The following is a 17,635-nucleotide window of genomic DNA, read 5'->3' as shown; positions in this document are numbered from 1 at the left end:
TGTCGGCTAATGATTTGTGGGTCTTGAAGATAATTTTTGTATCACCAGAGGCATCGGTTTTTAGTTTTACATGTCCTGTCGTTTCATTAATATGAAATAAAGAAGCTGTTTTTTCGCATACTTTGGAAGTATTGATAGTTTCCACAACGTGGTTTAGTGATTTGTAATGACCAGCCGGTATATTATGCAGCTGATAGATTTCGTATCTGGTCAGTTTTGCATCTCTTCGTTCAACCTGGTATGTTAAGTCGCATGACTTGGGGTTTTTAGGTTTTTTAAAGTTGCCATCATCCAATGAATCTTCAGATGTTTTTCTCTTATTGGTTTTGTATATTACATTGTAGAAGCTGTTTGTATATATTATCTCTACTAACGAAATTTCCCATTGTCCTTGTAAATTAATAGGATCCGGTAGTTTAGTGATGTAACTACCCATAGTGTTATTAGGGTAGATGTCCATACTAGCGTCGCTAGGTAGCGTTAAATAGAATTCAGATTTTCTCGACATTTTCGGCTGTTACCCAAGAGTTCTGTGATTTAGGTAAACCGATAAACGATACAAAATATTCCAATTTCCCTTTACGTTTACGTTTCTTGAGTATGGAGTCTATCTTAAACAGTTTGGGTTCCACTGTTCGAATGAGTTGATCAGAGTAAAACAACCCGCTTATATGCTTGTCGTCCAAATCTTTCAGACGATATAACACTGGTTTTCTGAAACTCAGAATAGATGAAATGACAAATACTTCCGTCGAGAAATTAGGTTCATAACCTTTAGAAAATTCTGGTTTAAGCTTGCTTATTCTTACAAAATCACCAACACGAAATTTGACATCTTTTTTAGTAGGCTTATTACTCAATTCAGGCTTGTAAATGTTTTTGTAGACTTCCAGAACGTTAGATGGGGAAACATTATCGGGCGCCATTTTTATTACGGAATGATAAGAGGCATTGTAGCCTTTAACTATGTCTGTCAAATGATCTATATATCTATGTGAATTGAAATGAGTCAACATTTTGAATATTCGATGTTTTAAAGTTTTAATTAATCTTTCTACAAAAGGACAGTGGAATTTTTCTGACGTCATAGAACCGTATTTGATTTTATTTTTCTTTAGAAGTTTTTGCGTACTTGAATTAATAAATTCTTTTCCTAAATCGGACCAGATGGCTTTAGGTTTGCTTTGTTCGATGATTATTTCGAGAGCTTTCGTAGCTTCGGCAGCGTGTTTTCTTTTCATGGGTACCACAAAAGCTTTTCGGGAAAAGCAATCAATGCCTACCATAAGGTATCTGTAGTTATCATTGTACTTGGCGATTGATCCCAAATCAGCAAGATCTACTTCGACTCTATCCGAGATGTTAAATACAGGGATTTTACGTCTTTTGAATTTATTTATAGCAGTTTTATGTAATGTGTAAACGTCAGTGGCCTCTAGAAAGGCTTTGACATCATTTCTCGAAATGTCAAGATCTCGGACTGCTTGGTACAAAGGGTTTAATCCAGTGAAGGCGGCTTTGTGTTTACTATTGAGATAAGTGTTCTTTAAGGTTTCTTCTTTTTGGAGCCGCGATAGACCTCCCATAACGTCTTATTATTAGGTTGTTTCTTCAAAATTAAAGGGCTCGTTTTATTGTCAAAGGTTAATCTCTTCTTCGCTTTTAAATAAGTTCTTGGTCGAAGTTTATTCTTCTGAGGTACAGAGCGGGGTGACGTCTTTATAGACACAGGTGCTACTGGTGGCGACGGTTTAACTGGTTGCGGGACGATAAAGTTTTGGACAAAGGGTTGGAATTCCGTCCATCCCGTCGGGGGAATGGCGATGAGTGACGGGGGCACGCCTTTGTTAATGAACAATGTAGGATGTATAGTAAAATATACTAGTTGCACTATATCGGAATCTGGGATCTTAAAGTTATTTACAAAAAGAGCCCCCGTGTCGTCCCAACGTATACTATGGGCGTTATCTGCCAAGTGATCGAATATCTTTCTCGCTGCTCCCCTATATTTCAGTGGAAACATATTAATCCATTTGTCGTGTTTATTCGATGGGCTGGGTTTCAAGATGTTCTGGTATCGTTTCAGGGCTTCCTCGTAAAAAACCCACTTGGTTCTTTCATCTAAAGTAGGATTTGAGATAATTAGATTCATCTCTTTATCCAACTCTGATAACACTGCATTGTTTTTTGAAATATCATTGTTTGTTGCTGTTATTAATTGACGGGGTGGTGGGTTAGGACTTTGTTCGTGTTGTTGTTGCTGTTGTTCCAGAGGCACTAAGGTCATTTTATTAGCGTAAACTAACTGTTTATTCATTTTGCAAATAATCCGCCTAAAAGGCTCGAAATTACTGGAAAAAGGACGCTAAAAAAACCACTTCCGGTTTGTTTAGATAAAATAGCTCTTTTGTCTTTCCAATGAGTATTTTTGCAAGCAATTTTACGAATATGTTTCTTATGCTTACACAGTTTATTATAAACGTCTGGTTTCAAATTGATGGCGCCTTGTAAAGCGTTATGACAACACTCGCTAATTGAATCAATAATTTCTCTATTAGAATTTTTAAGAATAGCTAATCTTTGTGGTTTTTTTAATTGCCCCAAAGCGGCTATTAAATTGATATTTTTAGCGGCTAAACTTTTTTTCTTTTTATTCAACGATGTTTTCTTGACCTTTCTCGGTGGTGACATCGTAAAGAATGATTGAATTTAGGAAATGTTATTTAATTATATAGTTTTCTTCTTGGGAGTATAGATGACGATTTGTTCTCCCGGTAAAATATTTGTTCTAAACCTTAAATCGGAATGACATTTTTGGGTTAAATCACAAAGTAAATACCCGTGTGGTTTTTCTGTCGCGTCCAAATAACATTCTACTATAAATTTAGAGTTGTTGGGTGCCAATTGTTTAGAAAGGGCCACTAATTGCATAAGATCTCTTACGGTTTTCATAAGAATCATGTAATGAGCGTTTAAGGAAGCTGTTCTCAAGTTTTTTTCAAATATATTTTGTAAAAGGGTAATTACGAATAATTTCCTATGATGCGATTGTTTAGTAAATATTTCGGATAAAATATTATTTTTATTTTCTAACATGAGATCATCTAATACGATTAATGTTGTTTGAGAGCCGTCATATACTGTGACGTCGGGTAAACCTTGACGCATAATTATGCCCATTTCTTTTAATTCATCGTAACCATTCTGATATATACTATAATGCCAAACAACTAAATCGACTTTAGGTTCGAACATTTTATCCTTATTTTCTATTATTCTTTTACATAAAACTGTTTTACCTGATCCCGAAGGACCAAAAATAATTAAGTTTCCAGGTGTTGTGAATGGTATCATATTCAATACTTGAATGACACTAAATTATAATAGATAATCATATTTAAACGCGTATAATTAACACGCGGTCGCGCGCGCGGTTTCGCGAAACGGGGAACGCGTTGTTGCCATCCCCCACACCGGCTCGCGCGCCACCCCCCCCCCTATCCTATAAAAAAATATTTATTTTTTTATAGGATTTCCCCAAATAGTAAAAGAAAAAAAGATATGCTTAGTATTAGTTAAAATGGAACAGTTTTTAGTTCAATTCTATTTATTGTAAACTCAAAATTTATAAAATTAAATACAAATAAAATTAAAAATGACTTAACATATGCATTCTATTTTTTAAATAAGTTATTTGACCCGAGATTACAGAAAATAAATTATAATTGTAAAATGAACTTTCAAGATTTTCTTCTTGAAGCACGTTGTTGAATTTCGTTACAACCTGGTAGGATGTCACAAAGTTGGTGAAGTACCCCACCACTGCGTCGAATTTCTCGGGTTGGTCATCTAAGCAAGATATACGATCGGGGTCCCCGTATAAATTATCATAAATATCATTATAAAACTCTATAATGATATCGGCCATGTGTGTAAACACAATTTCATGGTTACTTATCTTAATAAGATGTTCCTTTACAGCGCCCGAAACGCGATTCAGGGCTGCTGTTTCCATACTGTTCAAAACAATAGAGTCCTCCTTTATTAAGTCTTTAATATGGCATGTGTTATGGTATGCCACAACTGTTGTCTTTTCATTGGGGGTGTCGTTTAACACTATTTCAAAATTGTTGGCTTCATGGGCAGCGGTCCAACCTGCTAAAACGGGCAAGCGCGGCATCAGCTTTTCCCAGGTTTCCGTAGAAATGGCGAAGCTTTTTACCGATTGTTTCCGGCATAGACGAACCTCAGGATCCAAGGTTCCGTTCACGAATCCAGTTGTTAAGAACAACTCTTTAGATATATGGAATCTCCCGTTAATTTTACGTTCGTTAGTTACGCCTATCTTCCTTTTGGGAGCTTCTTGATTTTCCATCTTGCAGGTTTAAGATCTTCTCGAATAATGATACTCTACTCTATTGGGTCAGGGGGTTTTTATACCGAATTTCTTACGTAGCTATTGCGAAATATCTATTGTCCTTGACTGTTCCATTGTTAGACTGTAGGCGTATTTTTATGTCAAAGTTCTGAAACCACAGATTAAGGAATTCCAGCACACCCAAAATCAATAAAATAAATAATACAATGAGTAGTTTTTGGGGATTAATCTCCAAGATCTGACGAATTCTCGACATCCTTTGTGTACTTGACTCCATAACAACTTACGAGTAAATAAGTTATACAATAGTAAACTTGACCTATTTATCCTTAAATAGACCTGTCAATATTTGATTGAAGAAATACTTTTCTTACATCTTCATGTAATGTCGTAAAACCCCCGCTAATGGAATGACGCATCATCTCTTTTGTTACAATCCTTTTGTTGAGTTAAAAATCTATTGACGACTCATCCTTTTGTTACCATCAGCCACCTGGATGTCAATCTTAGGTCACCTATTGTTGACTGACTAACATTATTAGACGTGTTTAAGCACGGGTTTATAAGGGTGTATACTTGACTTCGTAACAACTTACGAGTAAATAAATTACACAATAGTAAACTTGACCCATTTATCTATTAATAGAGACAACCCTAACCTGTCAATATTTGATTGATGTAGAAATACTTTCTTAACAATACATCTTCACGTAATGTCGTAAAAACCCCCGCTAATGGAATGACGCATCATCTCTTTTGTTACAATCCTTTTGTTGAATTACCAAATCTATTGATAGCTCATCTCTTTTGTTACCATCTGACACCTTTTAAAATCACTCGGCTGTCAATCTTATGTCACCTATTGTTGATCGACAAACAATATTAGACGTGTTTAAACACGTCCGGAAGGTCAACGTACCATTGGCCAATAGAAGCTTAGGTAACCCTCCACCCCTTTACCCCCCCCCCCTATTAATAAGCCTAGGGAAATTTAGTATAAAATAACGCGAGAAAAAAACAGAATATCGCATTCGAACTTTAGATCTCGTAACATCAGGATGGATCCCGAATCACTTCGCTGGAATTTGGATGAATTAGCTGTAAATAGGCCTTGGACCCTAACTTCATTATACAAGTTTTATTTTTTCCTATGTGCCTATTTACACATCGACCCTGCTAATGTACCCTCAAATTTACCCCATTTTATTACGAACGGGGGTTTAAATATAATTCAGATATTCCTTGATGTCATTGAATACATGAGAACCGTCCCTAGAACACCGGAAGACTGCCATACAATAGACGAATTGGACCACCTAAGTAACTTAATTCCTAGACCTCTAAATATTTCTTACGCCGAACGCATCGAAAGACGCCGGAACGAATTACTCCCCACTAACCAGGAAGAAACCTTAATCGCCGATTTCAACAACCCTCAATACGATATAGAGATGGCGACATTTTTGAATCAGGAATGTCAACAAAACGACCCTTTTGAGTACCTGTCTCTAAACTTCTCCGACTACCTACCCAGTGAACAGGAGTCTCTCGTGGACTCGGAAGACGCCAATGCGTACGATCAATGGGGTGGCGGCTGCCCCCCTTCGCCTATTGAGGATGTCCCATGTTGCGAAATCTTGGAACAGAGCGAAAAATTTTATGGACAATTTAATATGTACGGTAGAGAATTAGTTCTAAACATTACTGACGACCCTGTAGATAGCATATGTACTATTACGGATCACGTATTAAGCGAATATCGACCCACTGATTATGTCCAAATAACATTGAGAAGCTTAGGTATAAATTGCAGGTCTGAATTAGAATTATCCTTTAAAAGACTAGACCAAGTAGACCCCTCTATCGTCTTTGACCAACTAGCCGAACTGCTTTACGACGACGAAATTGAACATTTTTTTCAAGGACCTGTGAAAATAATATTCCATATAGTGAGAATTCCTGAAGGGTATGGCAGATCTAACCGTCGTCATCTTAAACCCTTCAATATTTTCTCTAAAGATAGGCGTGGAATACGTCGGATTACGAGTACCGATAATCTGTGCCTAGCTCGTTCTCTCTGTGTAGCTGTTTCGCATCGTGACTACATGAACAACAAAAACAACAAAGAGGCCAAAACCCATTACGAATCCATAACCAGAATAGGTCCTCACAACAAAATGCAAAAAATAGCCGCTTTAGAGCTATGTCGCAAGGCAGGAGTCACCTTAGACGAATGCGGTACCCCCGACTCATTTCAGAAATTTAAAATTTATTTATCGGCTTACTCTATCTTTGTATATAAATTCGAAAATAGGGTACCCATTTTAATATTAGGCGAAAACGACCCTAGTGATACCAGACCACGCCTCTTTCTTCTTAACGAAAATAATCACTACAACGTTATTACCAATTTAAAGCCTCTTTTTAGTCACGAGTACTTTTGCGAGAAGTGTCTCACTCCCTACTGGCGTATTCAGTCTCATAAATGCAATGACTTTTGCTTTAAATGTATGCGTCCAACAGTTTGTCACGGTAGCGAAAAAACATGTGGTTCCTGCCTACGAAAATTCTGGGGCGACGACTGCTATAACAGTCATTTGGTTCCAACTGGTAACAAAAAACCCCTCTGTGAGAGGCTCTACCTTTGTAAAAACTGTTTTAAAACAATTGATTTCGCAAGCCGCAAGACTAACCATACTTGTGGAGAAATGTATTGTCAAGTATGTGGAAAACATCAACCCAGCGATCACTTATGCTACATTCAAGTGATTAAGGAAAAAAACCCCTGCGTTATCCCCTCGAAAAAACCTCGTCGTAATATACCTGAACTAATGTATGTTTTCTTTGACGTGGAATGTATACAGACAAAAATATGTCAAGAGAAGCTGGGGGCGTATGAACATCAAGCCATCTTATGCGTCAGTATCTCTGTTTGCGAAGACTGTATAGAAGAACAATCCCTAGATTTTAATTGTATTAAATGCAACCAATTTGGACCTCGCAAACAACGTTTCACTGGTGGAAAACCTATAGCTGCGTTCCTAGACTACTTAGTCAGCTTATTCGACGTGAAGAAAGTCATTGTATTATCACATTTTGGGAGCAATTATGACAACCAACTATTAATTAGGGAAATAATTAATAGAGACGAGAAATTTGTCCCCGAAACTCTGAAAATTAACGGCACGCGCATTTTAGAAATGAAGCTCTCTAATCTATTATTCCTCGACTCGTACAATTTTATCCCCGTCGCTTTATCTAAGTTTCCAGCTACTTTCGGCCTCCCTAATGCTGCTAAAGGGTACTTTCCACATTTCCTTTTCAACGTAGTAGAACACGAGTTTGATATTGATAGACAGGAGGAGACTAACTACGTGTTAGAAAATACTTTACCACCTACAGAAGCATATGGTTGTCAGTACTTTACCAGGAAAAACTTGGACGCCTTTATGAAATGGCACACTTCAGAAGTCTGTAAGGGTAAAGGCTTTAATTTTTTAAATGAGCTTTATTATTATTGCGAAAACGATACTCTACTCCTATTTTTAGGGTGTTTAACTTTTCGGTCCCTCCTACTCAAAGTTACGAGCGTAGACCCTTTTAATTGCGGATCAGTCACCCTACCTGGCGTTTGTTCTTACGTTTTCCGGAAAAATTATCTTAAATCGAACACCATTAGCATCATCCCAACAAACTACTACAGACTTGGTGAAAATCAATCTTTCGGCGCTATTGAATGGCTTGAATGGACCTCTCACGAGAGAAATATTCCTATTCAATCTTCTTTTAGGGGCAAAGAGGTTAAAATCCAAACCCTAAAGGTAGACGGTTATTGTTCAATCAACAAAGAAGTGTTCGAATATATGGGATGCTATTATCATGGATGCAAAATACACTTTCCCATCAATAGAAACAAGATGTTACATGGTGACCCTACTGAAACGTTAAACACAAGATACACGAGAACTGAGAAGAAAATTAGCCAACTAGAGGCCCTCGGACACGCAGTCAATGTCAAATGGGAATGTGAATGGCAACAAGACAAAACAAATAACCCCGAAATTAATGAATTTTTAAAACGTAGCGATGTTCGTATTAAAACATCCAAAAGACTGAACCCCCGAGATGCTTTCTTCGGAGGTCGATGCTGTGCTAACAAGCTGTACCATAAAACAACAGGGACAGAAAAAATGCACTACGTCGATTTCACTAGCCTGTACCCTTTCGTCAACAAAACGGGAAAAATTCCCATTGGTCATCCTCGAATAATTTTAGAAAATTTCCCCGATATCTTCTCTTTCGATGGACTCCTCAAATGTGACGTACTTCCGGCTCAAAACCTGATACATCCGGTTTTGCCAGCTAGGATAAACGGGAAGCTCACCTTCCCTCTATGCTACACCTGTTGCAAAACTCAATTTCAAGGTGACTGCACCCACACACCTGATCAGAGAGAACTGAGAGGTACCTGGGTAACAGATGAACTAAGATACGCCGTAGAGCGAGGGTACAAAATCACGCGGATGTATGAAGCCTGGTCCTACAAAATAACACAATACGATCCCGAGACCAAACAAGGTGGTCTTTTTAAAGACTATGTAAACGCCTTTCTGGAGTATAAAACTCTGGCTAGCGGTTTTCCTGCTGATTGCATCACCCAAGAGGATAAAGAAAAGTACGTCAAAAATTACAAAGAAGTCGAGGGGATCGATTTAGACATCGATAAAATTGAAAAGAATGAGGGGTTGAGATGCCTGAGTAAGCTAATGTTGAACTCTTTTTGGGGGAAGTTTGGACAAAACACCAGGCACGTCTCAACAGATATAATAAAAGACGCAAAAGCTCTATACGAGTTACTTCTTAACCCAGACAAAGAGGTTAAAAGTCTATTGACATTAAACGATGATACTATTCTAGTCAAATCAACAGACATTGCGGAAAACGAGATAGCTCACAAGCATACAAACGTAGTTATAGCGTGCTATACTACGACTATGGCACGCCTTCATCTTTTAAAACATCTCGAGATGGTGGGAGACCTATGTTTTTATATGGATACGGACAGCCTTATCTACCTCTCGCCAGATGGAGTCCCTATACTCCCTACAGGAGATTATCTTGGTGAGTTAAAGAATGAGTTAGAACTATACGGCAAAGACGCCTATATTTGTGAGTTTGGAAGCGCTGGTGCGAAAAATTATTCGATGAATATTTACGACCCCGCAACAGAAAAAACCACCAACATAATTAAAGTAAAAGGTTTCTATTTAAATTCGTCAACAGAAAACCACGTCAATTTTGATATTATGAAAAAGTTGTTAGGCGTAAACAACGATGGTAAACCAGAAATGAACTCTGTACAAGTACCTATTGGCCCGCAAATTCGACGATTACCTAATCACACTTTAATTACCATTGATCAAACTAAAACATATCAAGCCGTCGTCGATAAAGTAAGAGTTTTCCCCGACTACACCACGACACCTTACGGTTATCTTAAGTAAATTTGTAAAATTAATTTGTATATATAATTTTTGTATTTTTAATTAATTGGGGTTTTGTCTGCAGACATTTTTTGTGTATGTTAATTTCAATTAGTTTTATTACGATTAGAATAAATTTGTCAATAATAATTTTCACTTTATATTATGGTCTTTATTCCTACAAAACCATCTTTTATTATAAGCCTATTCAATCAATCAAATACTGACAGGTAAAAAGAGGAGACCGGGAAAAACCGACTCCTCCCCCTTGAGTGGCCGCCATCTTGAATTACCGTATACTGGCTGCACCCTCTCTAACTAGGTGGGTATTTGCACACCGTTATCTCGCCATATTTAAAACAAGGTGGCCAAGGGGTGGGCTCATTATTGTATCCACATCGTACCGTTCTTAACAGGCGTAAACAAAATTTATTTAAAAGCCCCTCGATGAGCTACCTTTATCTATGCTAATATGATTATACGCAATCCTAACTTCTGTTTTAATTGTAATAGAGCGACAAAAACTGAAAACCTGGTTGAGTAGCCTCATGATGAGTAGACCTTTACTGTGCTAAAACAATTACCCGTACCATATGTCTAACCCTTAAAATACATAGAGAACATCTGAGTTATTAGCCCCACTATGCGCTATCTCTAACTGTGCTGAAATTATTACACGTACAGAAAATCTGAGTGCATAGACCCTCGATGCCCTACCCTACAAAATGATTACCCGTAATCCTTACTTCAATAAATTTATTTTTATTTTAATTGTAATATCATAGGGACACAAGTTAGTATATAGTTTATTTTGCTTTTAAAACTCGTCACGAGTTCTGGAGATATACGCGTAACCAAAGAGGAGAGAGAGAGGGAGGTAGAAACGCGCTTTATAGCATCCGCCGAAAATGGGAAAATAGGGGGGAGGGGGTAGTAAAAACAATTTTCGGTACGATTAGTTTTAGGACACGCATCCTTTGACCATTAGGGGATTAACCTCCTCGCCTTATCTCTGTCATCCCCTACGTCAACTGTGCGAGAAAGCTGCACTCAGGCGCCACGGTGTACCGTAGACTTACCCCCTTTTCACCACGCATGGATCCCGGCTGCCTATACTGATTCTTTCTCAGTCTTTATCTCCTCTTTGACGGAACTTCTGGGATCGTAATAAACACCGTCTTAAGACCACTCTAAAAATAACGTCAGTATAAACTCCCTTTTGCTTTTAAAATTCCCCTCGATTTCTTTGAATGTCGAAATAGGGGAGCGGGATTGAAAGCGTGAAATTCACATTGGCTGCGTTCAGTAACTGGCATCAGAAACATCGATGAATAATAGATGACATCGATGTCTTAAAGAACAGTTTTTCGCGTCTGTGGGCGTGACGTCATGATGCTCATCGGATGCCCATCAGAAAAAATCAGCTGTGAGAGGAGGTTTCTTTTATTAGCATCGGATTCATGACGAAAATTTTGTCATTTTGCGCCGTGACAAAAAAATGGGGGGAACTACATCCCAATCTCCACCAATGTAACATAACGAAGAATTGACAAATATTTTCCTTATGGCTAATAATACTAAAAAGCAATATATTATTGCGGTAAAAAAATGGATTCTGACAGAATTTTGATTTAATTGATAAATTGAATTACAATATATTCGTAAATAGTTCGGATTTATTATTTAAGCCTCTGTCGTAACGTTATCATAATATCGTCGCCATTAAGAAAAGCATCGATTACATAAAATTGTGCCGTTCAACAACTGCAACGTCATCATGACGTAAAAACCACACCGATTTCATTTTCTCAAACATCCATGCTTTTCCTGATAAGTGTTACGGAACGCAGCCCTAGTCGACGGGTGACAGAAATTTTAAAGGGAGTAGGAAACCTACCATTTATTTTGAGGCAATACCATAACCCTCTCTCTCGCATTAAATACATCGAGAAAACTTTAAGCATAATACAAGTAAAATTAAATGTTATGCTTAACCTTTCTATTTAAATCCCTTTTACTTTAAAATACACGAACCAAAAAATATCACCTCAACACAATCCTCTCCAATTCACTATCCCTTCAATGATGATCGAAAAATCGTATTCTCCCAAAGGTGGAAGTCTTTCACTACGCCAACAACAACAGTGCAGGTGAATCTAAGACCCTCATCGTAGATGTACATGTACATGATAGGATGTGGGTAAAAAAGGTTTTCCAGCACGATTCCTTATTTTTGGGGGCCGCGAGGGTATGTTAATTTGGTATATGTTAACTTAGTACAAAACCCTTTTTTCTAATTCGTTACTTTAATATAAGAAATGAAAAAGAAAATTTATTGAAGTAGGTATAGCGAGAGTACGTTAACGATGTGGCTTAATTATGGGCTAGACAATCTTATTTAAAATCATTATTTTCAGGTTTATTTTCGAAGTCACACGACTTGTTTTATACATATTAAGATTTTTACCTCTCCGAGTGACGATGACGTCATGGAGAGGTATTACACTGGACGTATCTGTCTGTGTGTGTGTGTGTGTGCGCGTATACGTCACCGCGATCGCAGTTGTTACCTCTCTGAGTGATGAGGATGTCACGGAGAGGTTATTCACTTGATGTGTCTCCTTGTGTGTCTGTCACCAGAAAGTAATTTTGGGCTTCTACTCCCATCGTTTGGAGTGAGAAGTACGCGGCGATCGGCTCGGGTTACGAGAAGCGTCTAGCTTCCTAATTGCAGGCCACCCACCAAAGATTTACGTAATTGCGGGTTTTCTCATCACTTACTCTTAATCAATCGCCTTCTATACCCTAAATTTCCAGAAATTGTTAAAGAGGCATACGCTTGAATTCAAACGTCAACAATACCCAAATGATTTTAGGAACAAAGTTTTTTAAAACGATTTAACTAGAATTAACGTATATTAATAACGATTAAATTAATTAATATCAATTATATTTATTTAATTATATAAGAAAAACCTCATAATTTCGTCTCGACTCGGACAGGTTTACTTTGATTTCCCAACTTGTTAAATATAAGTTTATATGTATATAAGACACCAAACCCAAAACTAACCCAACCTAGCCCAACTAAACCAAACTTTACCTGACCTGACCTATAAAACAAGCAATATTTTGGAAATTCAGATGATTATTACTCAAGTATCTTATATATATATATATATATATATTTAGATATATATTTTTATGGAAAAGGCCCGCGTTTATTATGCTAGGAACCCAATGAAAATAAAAATATTTAAAAATTTCAGTGCTTATTACAAGACCATTTTTTTGACTTCGTAATTTTTCTCCTTCATTATAATTTCAAACAATTTTTCTATAGAAATGACCGACTGTAAATGACATTATAAGTAATAAATCGAATAAATTATATATACTACCATAACCGCTCGTAGTTTCGAACCAGGAACCTTTCACACCTTTGTCTATTACCATGTCCATTACCCTACCAAGTTGATGCACCCTTCACCTTTTCCATTAAAAAGAAAAAAATTGAAATGAAACCCGCCAACTGACTATTTTTAATAAAACTTGTCTATTTCTTCGTTCGGTCGAATAGGAATTCGGTCCTACGGGAAAGTACCATATTATTTTTACGTATATCCAAAGATTTGGTGAGTGAACGCCGAAAAAGAAGACCATCAGTGCTATTTGTCCAACTTTGATTTACAAATATATAGATTTCTCATTAAAACCATGTTTTTTATGAAAAACATATATATTCAAAGTGAAGCTTTTAATTAATGAAACGAATTTTAAGAATCGATGCAGTAGCTCCGGAGATAACCCTCTAAGTAGAAACAAACTATCAATATTACAAACGAATTAGTATATAAATTAATTATACTCAAAATGAGCGCCTTTTTTAAAACAATTTTTTTTGAACAAAATTAAGATTGAATGGGTATATATTAATAAAAACTTTCATTGTATCCAAAGCTAAGAAAAAATATGGCTAAAAAACACAAACTTAATTGATTGAAGTAACAGACTGAAACTTACAGCTTTAAAAACATGAATTATTTGGAAAATTACTTACTCTTCTTTGTTCACAGCGTTTCATTTGCCGAAAATTTTATTTTTATTATTATAATTAAGTTTTATTAGCCTTAAAACATTGGATTTGTGAAACATTTTGCTTCATAAGGTACATTTCGTAATTTGAAAATTTTAAACATTTTGAGAACCGCAAAGTTAAAAAGGCCCTTTAATTCTGATGACGTTAGAGAAATCGAAAATATCTGTAGCTCGGTCGTTATCGTGTACGTTTGAAATAAAACGTTAAATTAGAACTGAAGATTTTTGTTAGGTGTGGTTACGTAATCGACTCTTAGTAGTATTGGGAAAGAATTAAGATTTTCATTGTGGGATTCTGGGATCTGGCACCGGATATAATAATGTAGAACTGAACTGAACCGATTCATGTAAACAAAAGAGGGAGGGGGAATCGGGATCAGGCGAACGACAGTCTTGGACTCGATCCTGGGAGGGAGAGAGAGTAATGTTTTAAGCTGAATAAAGTTTGTTAACAAAAGTAAAGAGAGTTATTAATTATAGAGCGAAAATAGAGAGAGAAAAGGTTAAACATTATAGTCATGGTCAAATTATTCACCCGGTTAGATTGCGGTAACCTTTAAGTTTATGTTTTATTTGACGAAAGGACGTTTCGAATGGTTTTTGGGGTTAGCGAGTGGGAATGGGGAATACGGGTAAGTTAGCTAGAATGAGAGATTCATTTTCATACGGAAAGGGCACGCCCTCCCCACCCCCAACCACACCTACCTAATACGTAATTTTTTTACTTCACTTGTTTTGTTCTTTAATGAGCCTCATTGATTAAATATTATTATATTCCATTTCTTTCACCCTTTGAAGACAGAATACACATCACTGTAAATTTTAACAATAAATGTATGATTTAACATGCAAATTCTGTGGATAATTTTTGAGTTCGAATGAACATATAATGACGCAGACAATGGAAAAATAACCAAGCTTTTCTTTTAACACTACTGAATCTACATAAATTGCACAATCTTGTACAGAGTACTTACCATTAACACTAAGACTTTCATTGAAGATCTAGGATCCATGACGAAGACTTAATCTACTGTATGTACATTAAAGATGTGTCGATAACAACCGGATGGCTGTAATCTATGACAGACACACCGAATTTGGAAATGGAAGAAGTGGAAGAGAAACAAAAATTATTTATATGGTCTATTAGACAATTGCTTAAAGCTTCGGGACACTAAATAAACGTTTTAAGAAGTCGGAACATTATAAAGTTAGATTATCAAAGACTGGAATTATTATCCAAACTATTTTGCACGTTACAGTTTGAGTATCTCATAACAAATGAATCTCATAAATTGGCATTTTAAGTGATAATCACTAAAGAGATCAAATAAGGATGATTTATTTTTGAGTCTTTTTACTCAAAGGAGACGTATGTTACTCCTTAAAATAACAAAACGTTATTCTATGCTCATATGTTGCACCACCAACCAAGTTGGTTTCGTTAATGTTTGAACTCTATAATTCTTGCGATTTGAACCCATTTGTATTAAGGCCTTCCAGACTGACACATTTTGCGAGTTCGCACCTTCGCTTTGCTAATTTGAAAGATCGCGCTACTGTCCACATTGGATTTTCGTTACTTTGCGTCCTCACCTCGCGAACATACAAATTTCTCGCGACTAGGCCAAGAATTTCGCGCCTTCGCAAGAAAAGCACCAATCACAGGCGAGAGGAAGGCTGGGGCGATTAGTTTCGTTTTTCTCTTTGGACAGCGTCCATGGAGAAGGGCAGATGGCGTAATGATTACTCAAACTTAATTGGCTCTCAGAATAGGAAAAGCAAAATTTTTGCGTGTATCAGAACAGAAGTGAAAATGTTTTTCGGGATCTGTTGCGAAGATGTGAATAGACGAAGGCGCGAACCCGCGAGCGCGAGTTCAGTGTGGACAAAGCTTTAGGTCAGGTCAGGTTAGGTTTTTTTGAGCCCCAATATTATTAGGAAGATTTATGAGGGGACTAGAAAAACTAAGCGGGCTTAAAAAATTCCAAACCATCTCAGATTTAAGTTGAAAATTCTAGTTTAAATCCCCTAAAAACATAGCTTATGAATAATTAAGCTTTAACTGTTAAATTATTTTGAAATGTGTAAAACTTAAAATTTCAAATGTTAAATTTTAGTGAAATTTTTAAAACTTTAAATTTTACTTTCAAAATTATCTGACTTGAATTTAATTTGACAAATATAACATGTAACACTGATGCATTTAGGGTTCAGAGCGTCCCAGCTGGGACGTCCTACCCTATAGATGCTGACTTTCCTGTGTCAGCCGGTGAAGTCTTTACCCCCTACCTCATCTGCTTACGACTATTAACTCTCATATTAATAAAATCATACTGCAAACTTAATAATCACATCCTGACCGTGGCGTCTCGCCCTATTCGCATTGAAACATTCTTAAAACCTTCTTAACAAAATTATGTTCATACGTTTCAAACAATTTGTTGAACATATATTGTATACTAGTTTGCTATATCCTATATGGATTTGGTTTTTGAACATGTTACCATATACAATTACATATGGGCAAGTCTTCGAAACACAGCTAAATAAATAAAAAATGCGACATCACAACTTTGCTTTAATGTGGGAACAATTTCATAAATCTAAGATTTTGATTTTTGAAATTTTTAATGAAAATTAAGCCTTTGTAACGATCAGTTTAAAACACAAGAGTCCTCGACGGATTTTCAAAACATTACTTAGTAGAGGAAAACAAAACATTTCAAATTGCCTTGTTTCCCTAAACCAAAATATTTCCTCTCTGAGTCTATCGAAAGGAGAACTATCTACCGACTCATTAACCTGATTAGAAGTGGAACCATTTTCATTTTTGATAAGCACTAGCGGGCATTAAAACTAAAAAGTATTTATTCAAACGTTATTGAAAGTTGTATTAACAACTCGGTAGACAATTAAACACTATTCTCTCGTTGTACCTCAATAATAGCATTAATAATTGCTAGCTTTTATCCATACTGAAGCTGATTTGTCTCTAGCCTCATAAAACGAGAATATGCACGAAAATGGAAGCTATTTCGTGATCAATCGTCAAACTACGGCCATTAAGTCGGGGTCGGGTCCCTAGGTTCTATTAAAGGACCTAAAACTATTTAACTGTTTTCACGGATCACGCTAAATCGTTAAGGCCTCTCTAGAGAGGTCCATAGAGAACTCGAAACTCAACGTCAATTTTAATCCTATTCCTCAAAGTTCACGCATTGGGTGTCTTAACTTTTCGATCCAATCCGAACCGATAAGACATCAATGGGAGGAATAAATTTAAGCATAACTTTGTTTACTCTCAAAAGATGCTCTTGGAAGTTCGAAATAAAACTGAATTTTATAGCTACACAACTTCTAAAAGCATCAAAATTTCGCAAGATATTTCTCATAGTTTAATTTAGTATTAAAAATATTAAGTTTGGGATGATTCTTTAAGGTGGAGGAAAACCGACCTAAAGTTCGAATATTTTGAATGGATGGCGCTCAGATGAGTGGGAATAACTCCACTCGCCTACCTTTGAAGTAGGGCTTATAGGGGAAATTTAAAAGCTTTTTTCCTATAAGCTATCCCATAATTGGAATTCAATTCTTCTTACCCATAATTGGAATTCAATTTTTCATATCCATAATTAGAATTCAATGATTATCACCTTCATTACAGGGAACC

Source organism: Phalangium opilio, unplaced genomic scaffold, assembly GCF_054372755.1.
Source record: "Phalangium opilio isolate 3A_F unplaced genomic scaffold, DU_Popi_V2 ptg000094l_1, whole genome shotgun sequence".
NCBI classification, from domain to species: Eukaryota; Metazoa; Arthropoda; class Arachnida; order Opiliones; family Phalangiidae; genus Phalangium; species Phalangium opilio.
This window is presented reverse-complemented; position numbering follows the sequence as displayed.